The sequence below is a fragment of the Anabrus simplex genome, chromosome 9 (assembly GCF_040414725.1).
Source record: "Anabrus simplex isolate iqAnaSimp1 chromosome 9, ASM4041472v1, whole genome shotgun sequence".
Classification (NCBI taxonomy): domain Eukaryota; kingdom Metazoa; phylum Arthropoda; class Insecta; order Orthoptera; family Tettigoniidae; genus Anabrus; species Anabrus simplex.
Window position 1 is genome coordinate 90,429,723 of NC_090273.1, and position 11,294 is coordinate 90,441,016.

Consider the following 11,294-nt stretch of genomic DNA (forward strand, 5'->3'; position numbering starts at 1 on the left):
CCGCTTCCTTCCCTCTTCCTTGTCTGTCCCTTCGAATCTTCCCGTCCCCCCACAAGGCCCCTGTTCAACAAAGCAGGTGAGGCTGCCTGGACAAGGTACTGGTCATTCTCCCCAGTTGTATCTCCCAACCACATATCTCACGCCCAGGACACTGCCCTTGAGGCGGTAGACGTGCGATCCCTCGCTGAGTCCGCGGGAAAACCAACCCTGGAGGGTAAACAGATTAAGAAAGAAAATGAGTACATCTTAATCCCGATCATGGAAAATGTGACGGCGCTTGCTTTTGCCGATGATTTGGCGTTGCTGTGTAAGAACATTTTTTTTTTTCGCTATTTGCTTTACGTCGCACTGACACAGATATGTCTTACGGCGACTACGGGATAGGAAAGGCCTAGGAATTGGAAGGAAGCGGCCGTGGCCTTAATTAAGGTACAGCCCCGGCATTTGCCTGGTTTGAAAATGGGAAACCACGGAAAACCATCTTCAGGGCTGCCGACAGTGGGGCTCGAACCCACTATCTCCCGATTACTGTACTGGCCTCAATTAAGCGACTGCAGCTATCGAGCTCAGTGTGTGTAAGAACAAAGCAGCAGATTAACATCTTACAGATCGAATAACAACCTTCTTAGCCAAGATCGGACTCCAAATATATAGAAAATGAGAATGAAAACCTACAACCTGTTTACCAGTCAGTGACCGGGTGAGGTATGGAATCAATGAATCCCCCAACTTGCGGCGAGGATAGGAATTGTGTCGGCTGCCGAGGCCTGTGGCACTCCTCTGGGGCAATGATTAATGACTGACAGATGAAATGAAATTATATTGGAGAGTGTTGCTGGAATGAAAGATGACAGGGAAAACCGGAGTACCCGGAGAAAAACCTGTCCCGCCTCCGCTTTGTCCAGCACAAATCTCACATGGAGTGACCGGGATTTGAACCACGGAACCCAGCGGTGAGAGGCCGACGCGCTGCCACCTGAGCCACGGAGGCTATTCCAAATATATAGAGTACTACGAAAAGTATGGCCATATTGATGCGTAAAGTTCAGCTGATAACCTCTGCTCTCACAACTCTGGATGGGAATACAATTGAGTGCATTTCACAGGATGAAACAATACGGTACCTTGGAAACATATGAGGATGAAATTACATTTTGATCCTTCTGCTGTAATCAATCGGGATTTGAACCAGCTGGTTAGTTCACCCTTTCTCATTCCGGATCAGAAGCTAAATATACTCAACCAATATGTTAGGCCACAGATTATCTACTCATTCCACAGTGCACCTCTTAAGAACCTAACAATGAAATTTCTTGGTGACAATGATAAAATTATAAGGACTTCCGTTAAGGAAATTACTCGATTACCTTCAGATGCAATGATTTAAGTACCGCGCAATCTTAGAGAACTTGAAATTTTCAAACCTCAGTGGAAGGCTTTCATTCATCATATAAATATTTGCAAAAGGCTGATGCGTGTGAGAAGTCCATACATCGAAGCCACCAGAGAGCTCCGTACTGAAATCGCCCATTGCCTTTAATGCTTGCCGCTTAACAAGGAACAAGTTGAATATCTCATTTCTCTGAAACGAGGTGGAAGTTCCACATAATGGTCACTCCTATCTGTCCTAAATTTGAAATAAGAATTGTTCTTTAAGCAGTACAGCCTTCAGTGGTATTGCTCTGGTGGTGAGGCCTTTATGATGAAAATATTAATTTCCCCTTAACCGTTTCACTTATAGAGTTAAAACATGGCATGACCGTTGCTCCTCTATTTTTTGGAATTTAAATAAGGAGTGAACTGATATTAAAATAATACACCCAAAGGGAGTTTGACGTATGCGTATTCATTTCATTTACGAAGTTAAAATTTTACATGTTGCCTGCTCTTCTATGTCCTAGATTTTAAACAAGAAATGGTCCTAAAACAATGCACCCCGAAGGAGTTTTGATTCTGTTTGAAGACTGGTAAAAAAAATATCAATCCATCGAAACCGTTTGATATACGAAGTTGCATTTTTACAAGAAAGTTGTTCTCTTTTTTTCGTAGGTGTCAAATATTATATAATTCAAAATATTTCGAGTGCATAAGGATTGTGATCACCGAGCTCGATAGCTGCAGTCGCTTAAGTGCGGCCAGTATCCAGTATTCGGGAGATAGTAGATTCGAACCCCACTGTCGGCAGCCCTGAAAATGTTTTTCCGTGGTTTCCCATTTTCACACCAGGAAAATGCTGGGGCTGTCCCTTAATTAAGATCACGGCCGCTTCCTTCCCACTCCTAGCCCTTCCCTATCCCATCGTCGCCATAAGATATATCCGTGTCGGTGCGACGTAAAGCAACTAGCAAAAAAAAAAAAAAAAAAAAAAAAGATTGTGATCATGCAGAATTGTTTCCAAAACTAACCAAGACTTCACAGCAGTCAAGATATATTAGCCGTATTTCCAACTGTTTTTCATCCTTGCCAACAAAATCTATTTGTAAAGTTGAGGTATGTTAGAGTACAGATCTTCGATGTGATCTTACAGGATGTGATGTGAAGTATTGATTGATGCCCATGACTGAGAGACATACAGAAGGCTCTTTTATCAAAGAGGCCTCATCTCATCTTACTCTAGAGGACTGATTATTTAATTTTAGGTAGTTTCATAGTCCCTGATCAGTTCCCACCTTTCGATGCACTGAATCCTACTCAGATGTCTCTCAAAAAACGAATCGTTAAATGCAAATAAATTACTCGTTATCAGTTTGACTTCATATTATCCGACTCCCTGGCTGAATGGTCAGCGTTGAAGCCTTAGGTTCAAAGGGTCCCGGCTTCAATTCCCGGCCGTGTCGGGGATTTTAATGTCGTCTTATTAATTCTTCTGGCTAGGGGACTAGCTGTTTGAGTTTTTCCCAAAACTCTCCTCTTCATATCCAGACAATACATCCCACTACTAACCACCACAAGAACACGCTATAGGGATTACATTCCTCCATATAGAGTGGCGTCAGGAAGGGCATCCGACCAGAAAACAGAACCAAATCAGTGTTGCCAACTTAGCGGATTTTCCGCTAAATTTGGCGGAATTAGAAGACTGTCGGCGGAGAAATATACCATTTAGCGGACAGCGGATTTTTTGGCGGAATTCTAGATTTATTATAGCCGAATTTAGCGTTTTATCCATTTTACATTTAAAAAAATTGTACTCCAGTCTGTCTCCGAGGTATTCCGTATTTCTTTTCAGGAGCTAGCAGTCACATGGGGAAAACATGTTGTTTGATTTGATGTTATGAGATCATGGTATCATAAATTTGTAATGCGTATGGAAAGGGTGCTTATCTCTTAATTGACGAATGACGACAGATAATGAAAATGTGATAGAGTAGCATTTATATTTATGCTATGAAGGAAGACCGTTTAATGAACTGGACTGTTCTGTGTGTGGTCCTTGAGGTAGGGGATTCACGTAGTTTGTACCCGGCAGTACAACGCCTATAAGTTTTAGCTCGCCGGCTCGCAGGTAGGGGGTTAATCCCAGTGAAACTCACAGATCAGGTGAGTGCAGATATTTACTTTTATTGTTGTTGTTATTATTATTATTATTATTATTATTATTATTATTATTATTATTATTATTATTATTATTATTATTTATAATTCGCTGGGGCCATCAAAGACCACGTTAAGTCTTCTTGCATTTGACACTGAACTTGGCCTTCTTTAGAGCCCAAATTTCCCTCAGTCTTTGTGAGTGGGCCTGCTTACGCTCCTCAGTCCAAGGGGCACCGTGTTCTCTTTTCGGTTGCTCTTCTCGGTTTAGCCCGTTCGTCAATATTTTCTTGCGGAAGCGATCTCTGTTAAGGGCATCTTCTGGTGAGATATGTAGCATTTGCAGGTCTTCTTTGGTATTTCTAAACCAGGGAATTGTGGTTTTGGGATTTGAATCAAAAAAGTGAAAGATGTCTTTTATTATTATTATTATTATTATTATTATTATTATTATTATTATTATTATTATTATTATTATTATTATTTGAGATCGGGTTTCTTGGCGGAATTTTAGCGGATTTTTAGTACTATTTAGCGGATCTTGAAAATATAAGTTGGCAACACTGGACCAAATCCACATAAGCAACCTAGTCCGCACCCGCAACCCCACAGGTGTGGGAAAAGCGATAGAAGAAGAAGAAAAGGAGAAGATGAAGAAGTTTCAGTTTCATATATTGAACGACATATTTATGAACATTTGATCTTCTCAAAGGAAAATTTGACACAATTTTTCATTTAAAAAATTCCATATGCGTTAATCGGGATTTGTACCGTGGCCGCCTTGAGGAGAATCCGAAGACTAAGCCTTTATGGCCACCATGCCCTCTCACAAAGTAACAGAATGCAAGAGAAATTTCCCCAACACATCATGGAACATAATGTAACCTACGTTATTAGCTCAAAGCGTGTTAACAAACAGCGAAATTTCGATAATATTTTGTGCTTATAATTTATGTTGACAATGTTTATTGGCATTTTTTTAGCTCTTAAATTTTAAGAGGAACTGTAATATTGGAGGGAGAACTGCTAGTACGGCTACTTTCCGATGTGATGGCGCTGGATGGCTTGTGTAGCACCTCGCTTGGATCCCTATAACCAAAACGTCCGTTAGATATCACGCCTGTACGCCATTTTACGTGCAGCGTGCAGTCCTTTTACTCGCCGGTAGATGGTACTGTAGGTTGGTATTGATTTCTCAGCCATAGCCCCCAGAACTCTTTCAATGCGGTCAGTGCGAATTAACCCCTAGTAATATATAATGTGAATGGTATGAAGTAGGAGGATTTCTTTCATTTTAACACCCTTTGAGCCTTTCCCTTTCTTTCGCCGGGATTCTTGTTTGAATGGTTTGAACCCTTTCACAAGTCAAGAGGAAATAGTTAGCAAGTTGTATATCCCCATATAAAGACGCAGTAGGCTTTAGAGTTATGTATGTGGAACATTTCCCGTGATTATACTATTTGTAACGATAAACAGGTTGAGATTTTTACACCATTTTAATTCATTTATTAATTAATGTATTTATTTTTTGTGTCGGCGCAGCGGTGTAGGGGTAGCGTGCCTGCCTCTTACACGGAGGCCCCGGGTTCGATTCCCAATCAGGTCAGGGATTTTTACCTGGATTTGAGGGCTGGTTCGAGCTCCACAGCCTACGCGATTATAGTTAAGGAGCTATCTGATGGTGGTCTAGAAAGCCAATAATAACTGCTGAGAGGATTCGTCGTGCTGACCGCACGACACCCCCACAGTCTGCAGGCCTTCGGGATGAGCATAGGAAACCACGGAAAATCACTTCGAGGATGGTTGAAGTGGGAATCGAATCCCTCTCTACTCAATTGACCGCCCGGATCTGAGTATACCCCGTCCCAGTCCTCGTACCACTTTTTAAATTTCGTGGCAGAGCCGCGAACCGTACCCACGCCTCCGGGGTGGCAGCTAATTACACTAACCACTACACCACAGAGGTGGAATATTTAATTAATTAATTAATTTATTTATTTATAAAGTGGTGAAGTTAGGATTCTTTGTCCTCTTTTACACTTAACCACGTACGATTTTTTTCATTTTTATTGCATTAACTCAAAATGTCGTGATAAACAATTATAATTAATAAACGAAATCATGTATGTCAGGTAAGGAGTAAACTGTCAACGAAGTAAATACGGGATAAGCAGGGAGCAAACTAAAGCAGGAAAGTACAAATCAATAATTAAAGAATATCTAAGTTAATAACACTATCCACGAACTTAAAGTAAAGCTTATTCTAAACCGAGCAAGTTGTCAGTGCTGCAGTGAACTTGAATTCGGGAGATAGTGGGTTCGAACCTCACTGTCGGCAGCCCTGAAGATGGTTTTACGTGGGTTCCCATTTTCACACCCAGCAAATTTTCACACCCTTCCCGCTCCTATCTCATCGTTGCCATAAGAACTATCTGTGTTGGTACGACGTAAAGCCAACTGTAAAAACATAACTAGTTCTAATATGAGACAAAATGGAATGAACAGAATATTACTATGTTACAATTTGTGTTCGCTAAGAACCCTGACGGTATTAAAGCACTCTAGACCTAGCGAGTCCTTCATTTTTACGCCCTTTGTGGCCTTTGACTTTCTTTCGCTGATATTTTCATTTTTCGAAGTGTTGGATGCCTTCCATTTTTTTCCTCTGATTAGTGTTGTACAGAAGATGGGTATCCAGTTGTACTTCCTCTTTAAACAATAATCACCACCACCACCACTACCACCACCACCACCACCACCACCACCACCACCACCACTACCACCACCACCACCACCACCAGTGTAAGAGTAGCGTAGCTGCCGTCCTCGGAGGCCCGCACTCGTTTCCCGGTACTGAGAATGGCTGATATGAGGTTGAAATGGTACACGCAGTTCATCTCTATTGGGGATGTGACTGATAAGAGCTGCATCACCTCAGGATGAGGGCGCGAATTACTTTACTGTGTTACTTTGTTGTCTACTCGTAGGATCACACGCATTATCTTAAATGAAAAGAGTAAAATGTAAATGGGATATCCTAAGATATATTTGATATATACATGATATTTGGTTTCACTCACACAGCATTCACTGGTACATTCATTGAAATTAACAGTATGTACTCTGGATGAATTTGCGGTAGACTGTTTTAATCGTCGTAGACGAGCAAGACTTTTTAATATCTACCGGGATCATATTCCATAACCTCGACACAGTGGCCGGGAAGGCTAGGGATTCATGTGAGGCATACGTACACTATATCCGGATCATTGGTACTGCAAGAGGCCTTGACACGCACCACCCTGTACACTAGCGCCATCATGTGGACATAACTTGAATGTGATGCATACGTACACTATGTCCGGATCATTGGTACTGCAAGAGGCCTTGACACGCACCACTCTGTACACTAGTGCCATCTTGTGGACATAACTTGAATGTGAGGCATACGTACACTATATCCGGATCATTAGTACTGCAAGAGGCCTTGACATGAACCACCCTGTAATCTAGCGCTATCATGTGGACATAACTTGAATGTGAGGCATACGTGCTCTGCAAAATCCGGATCATTAGTACTGCAAGAGGCCTTGACATGAACCACCCTGTAGACTAGCGCCATCATGTGGACATAAATTGAATTAGGTGTCGTCACTCACGGCTGACTGGATACCTGGCTGCGCTCGAAACTTGCTAGAGCGACGCATCAAGTCACCCGTGCGTCACTTTTCAAGACTAACCTTCCAGCAACTCTTGGCATTCGTTGGGTTGGTTAAGTGAACAAAGGTTAATAAAATGAAATAATAAATATATCCTCAGTTAAAAGATGAGACATTTCTATTATATATTTTAATGTACTTAACTATTTAAGAGGGATTCTAATTTATATTTTATATTCATAAATAATGCATTTGCTGGCGAGACCTAGCGTTTACAGTGCACTATGTCTTCTAGTATGGGCTAGAGAAATTTTGTTACTTTCATTGATCTGCCTCAATCTTATCCTTGGCTTTGAAAATATGAAAGTGACTGAGGTATGAACGACGCCAGTAATGCCAATCCTTATGCAGCCAGTCCCTGCTATCAATGGTGTGAAAATATTGCTCATTGGGTTGGTTGAAGCATGCGTTTAGGTGGGCTTGGCAGACTGATATGTAATAGAAACGTCTGGCTCAGTGAGGAAAGCAATGGGAAACTACTTCACTCCTCATTTCCCTAGTAGGCCTCTTCACGAATGCCTAGGTCATCTATAACAGCTAATTTTGGGCTGTTGAGGATTCAGCAAGCTTTCGGACTAAGGACTGAAAAACACACACACTCTTCTCTCTCTCTCTTAGTTGCATGCAGTCTACTGTATCCTGATTCTGAGGCACAGTTCAGTTAGTTAGGTTTTCTTTATTTCTTTCTTACTAATTTTTGCTGTTGGTTTTATGACGCATCTACTGAGACATGTCTTATGGCAACTATGGGATATCAGATCAAAAATCGAGAGTGAGATTCGAAGCTACCATCTTTCATATGCAAGCTCATAGCTATGACCCGAACTGCCTAGCTAAGTTGCTCTGTAGTTAGTTAGCTAGTTAGTTAGTTAGTTAGTTAGTTAGTTAGTCACTTGCCTCCTGTACCCATGTGAATGGGGACACTAGAATACTTTCCCGGTGTACTCTGCTTGCTGTAGGAGGCAACCAAATAGGATTCCACGGGATTTTGAACTTGGGGAGGTTCGGGCTGAGTGGCTCAGACAGTTTTGAGGCGCTGGCCTTCTGACCCCAACGTGGCAGGTTCAGTCCTGGCTCAGTCCGGTGGTACTTGAAGATGCTCAAATACTTCAGCCTTGTGTAGGTAGATTTACTGGCACGTAAAAGAACTCCTGCGGGGCAAAATTCAGTTACCTCTGCGTCTCCGAAACCCGTAAAAGTAGTTCGTGGGACGTAAATTAAATAATTTTTTATTATTAACAACAACTTGGGGATGGACCATGGGGACCCCAGCTGAGCCTGACATTGTTTTTACATATTTGTGTCAGGCTCCTCACTTTCTTCTTTCCTATCAGACTTCCCTTGGTCAACTCTTCTACTCTACCGACTGCTATGTATAGGTTTGCAATGCCTGCGGAGTATATCATATTAATGCCCCTCGTGGCCCTTTGCCTTCTTTAGCTGACACCTTCATTCTTCGAATGGACAGACCTCTTACGTTTTCCTCTGATTAGAATTTACAATTTGCCTTACGTCGCACGAACACAGGTAGGTCTTACGACGACGATGAGATGGTAAAGGACTAAGAATGGGAAGGAAGTCGCCTTGGTCTTAATTAAGATATAGCCCCAGCATTTCCCTAGTGTGAAAATGGGAAACCACGGAAGAACAACTTCAGGAATGCCGACAGTGGGGTTCGAACCCACTATCACCGGAATGCAAACTCACAGCTAAGCGACCCTACCCGCACGGCTAACTCACTCGGTGATTAGAATTTAGAGATGATGGTTACCTCCTTGTACAGCACTTCCTCTTATAACAATAACCACCACCAACACATCGAATGTTGCAATAGTCAGAGTCTCTCTTTTCATGTTTCTCATAACTTTATTTTCTTTTTTCCTATTTTATTCTTTTCTTGTTTAGTCAATGCAAAGTTTCCGAACAATACTCGACTACTGGTCATGAAATCGTGTTGCGGTTCGGCTCCATAACCGACTGGTTAGCGTCTTTGTCTTCGGTCGTCGGGACCCTGCGTTCGATTCGCATCCAGTTTGAGAAATTTTGACTATAAGCGGATTAATTCTCCTGGCTTAGGAACTCGAGGTTTGTAGTACCTAAAATTCATACAACACACACAGCATGAGGGTCTGCCTTACAAAGACACAAAGGGCTATATGAAATTATTATTATTATTATTATTATTATTATTATTATTATTATTCTGTGAATCTTATTGTTCTTTGATACTGATTTTGAATTCAGCCTACTTATTTCTTAGCTGACGTTAAGGACTTGCATTTCAGACGTTTGAAACGACGTTCAGAAATCGTTCCTGTTTATAGTGTGCAGTGACTGTATCTAGTGTAATAATCAATAAAGTGTGAACTTTTTATTCTCTGTTAAATGTAGGTGTATGATCAAAGAATTGTATGAAAGGACATTTCACAGTACCGTAAAGAACTATTGAACATCGCAGATATGTATTAGATCCTGAATAGATCTTACCTACACACAGCGTAAAAAAGATCTAGGATCTTACAATTCAGTAACGAACAACTTTTACTGAATTGATCCTGCCATCCATTGTCTGGAGGGCTGTAACTAACAGACTGAGCTATTGATATCTGGCTTCATTTCAACTCCTGGTAAATTAAAACTCACCCATGTCTCAGGACCGTAACCTAGACTATCACTATCCCCTCCGCAGTCTGAAGAAGACTGATGTAAATATAGTTTAAGGGTGACAGAAGTAAGGAGGATATAAAATGCAGAATAGCTCAAGCAAGAAAGGCCTTTCTTAAAGAAAAGAAATTTGCTCACTTCGAACATTGATATAGGAATCAGATGTTTTTGAAGACTTCACCTGGAGCGTGGCATTGTGTGGAAGTGAAACATGGACGATAACTAGCTCAGAAAGAAAGAGAATAGGAGCCTTTGAAATATGGTGCTACAGAAGAACACTGAAGGTGAGATGAGTAGATCGAATCACGAATGAAGAGATACTGAATGGAATTGATGAGAGGAGATCGTTGTAGCTAAATTTGATGAGAAGAAGATAGAGAGAGAATGGTAGAGCACATAATATCTTAAGCCATACAGGACTTGTTCAGTTGGTTTTTGAGGGAAATGTAGCTGATAAGAATGGTATGGGTGGACGAAGGTATGAATATGACAAACAGATCAGAGTAGATGTACGATGTAGTAGTTCCGTAGAAATGAAAAGATTAACACAGGTTAGGGTGGCAGATGCATCAATCCAGTCTCTGGACTGATGACTAAAACAAGAACAACAAATGTAGTTTCGCTACTTTATTGCAGAATACCATTGATTTAACAACGAACTCACTGCCTTAGGTTTGCTACGCCTCGATTCAATTTCTCTTAGTATTCTTCCATCCTGGGAGATTAAACATTGTAAGTACTGAAATGATCCACCTGTTCCAGTGATGTATTCTGATGTCAATACTCTTAGGTCTCTTCACAACTGACATCAGTTTAATCTTGGAAATCCTAATTTTCTTATCATACTTGCTGAATTCTATTTTCAAGCTTCAATGTGTTTGATTGCAGGCTTTCACCACAGTCTGCCATAAAGAACAAGAAAGTCTGCATTTCTACTCAACTGAATCATTCCCTGCCATTTTAAACTATACTGTTCAGTGAATAATCGAAAATATGAACAATAAGGGTGAAAGATTCCAGCCTTCTCTAACCCCCATAAGTACTTTGAACCAAGGACTCATTCTACTATCAGTTGTCCTATTGTAGAGAGACAGATAAAAGCCTTTATTATCCGTGGCGAAGTCATTGCTCCTGGTTCTCTCTTACTTTTAAGCACATATTATTACTTACTGTATTAGTACTATAAAATTTACTGAAACTTGAAATAAGAGAACTACAAATAACACTAATATTTAAGACAAAAATACCAATAATCCAGATTTCGAAAATATTGAATTCAATACAATAACTCAAAGAAATGCAATAATACTACTAATAATAAAAATACGTCACTATGAAACGGTTCTGAAGCCAGTAGTTATGTATGCCCATCCCTAA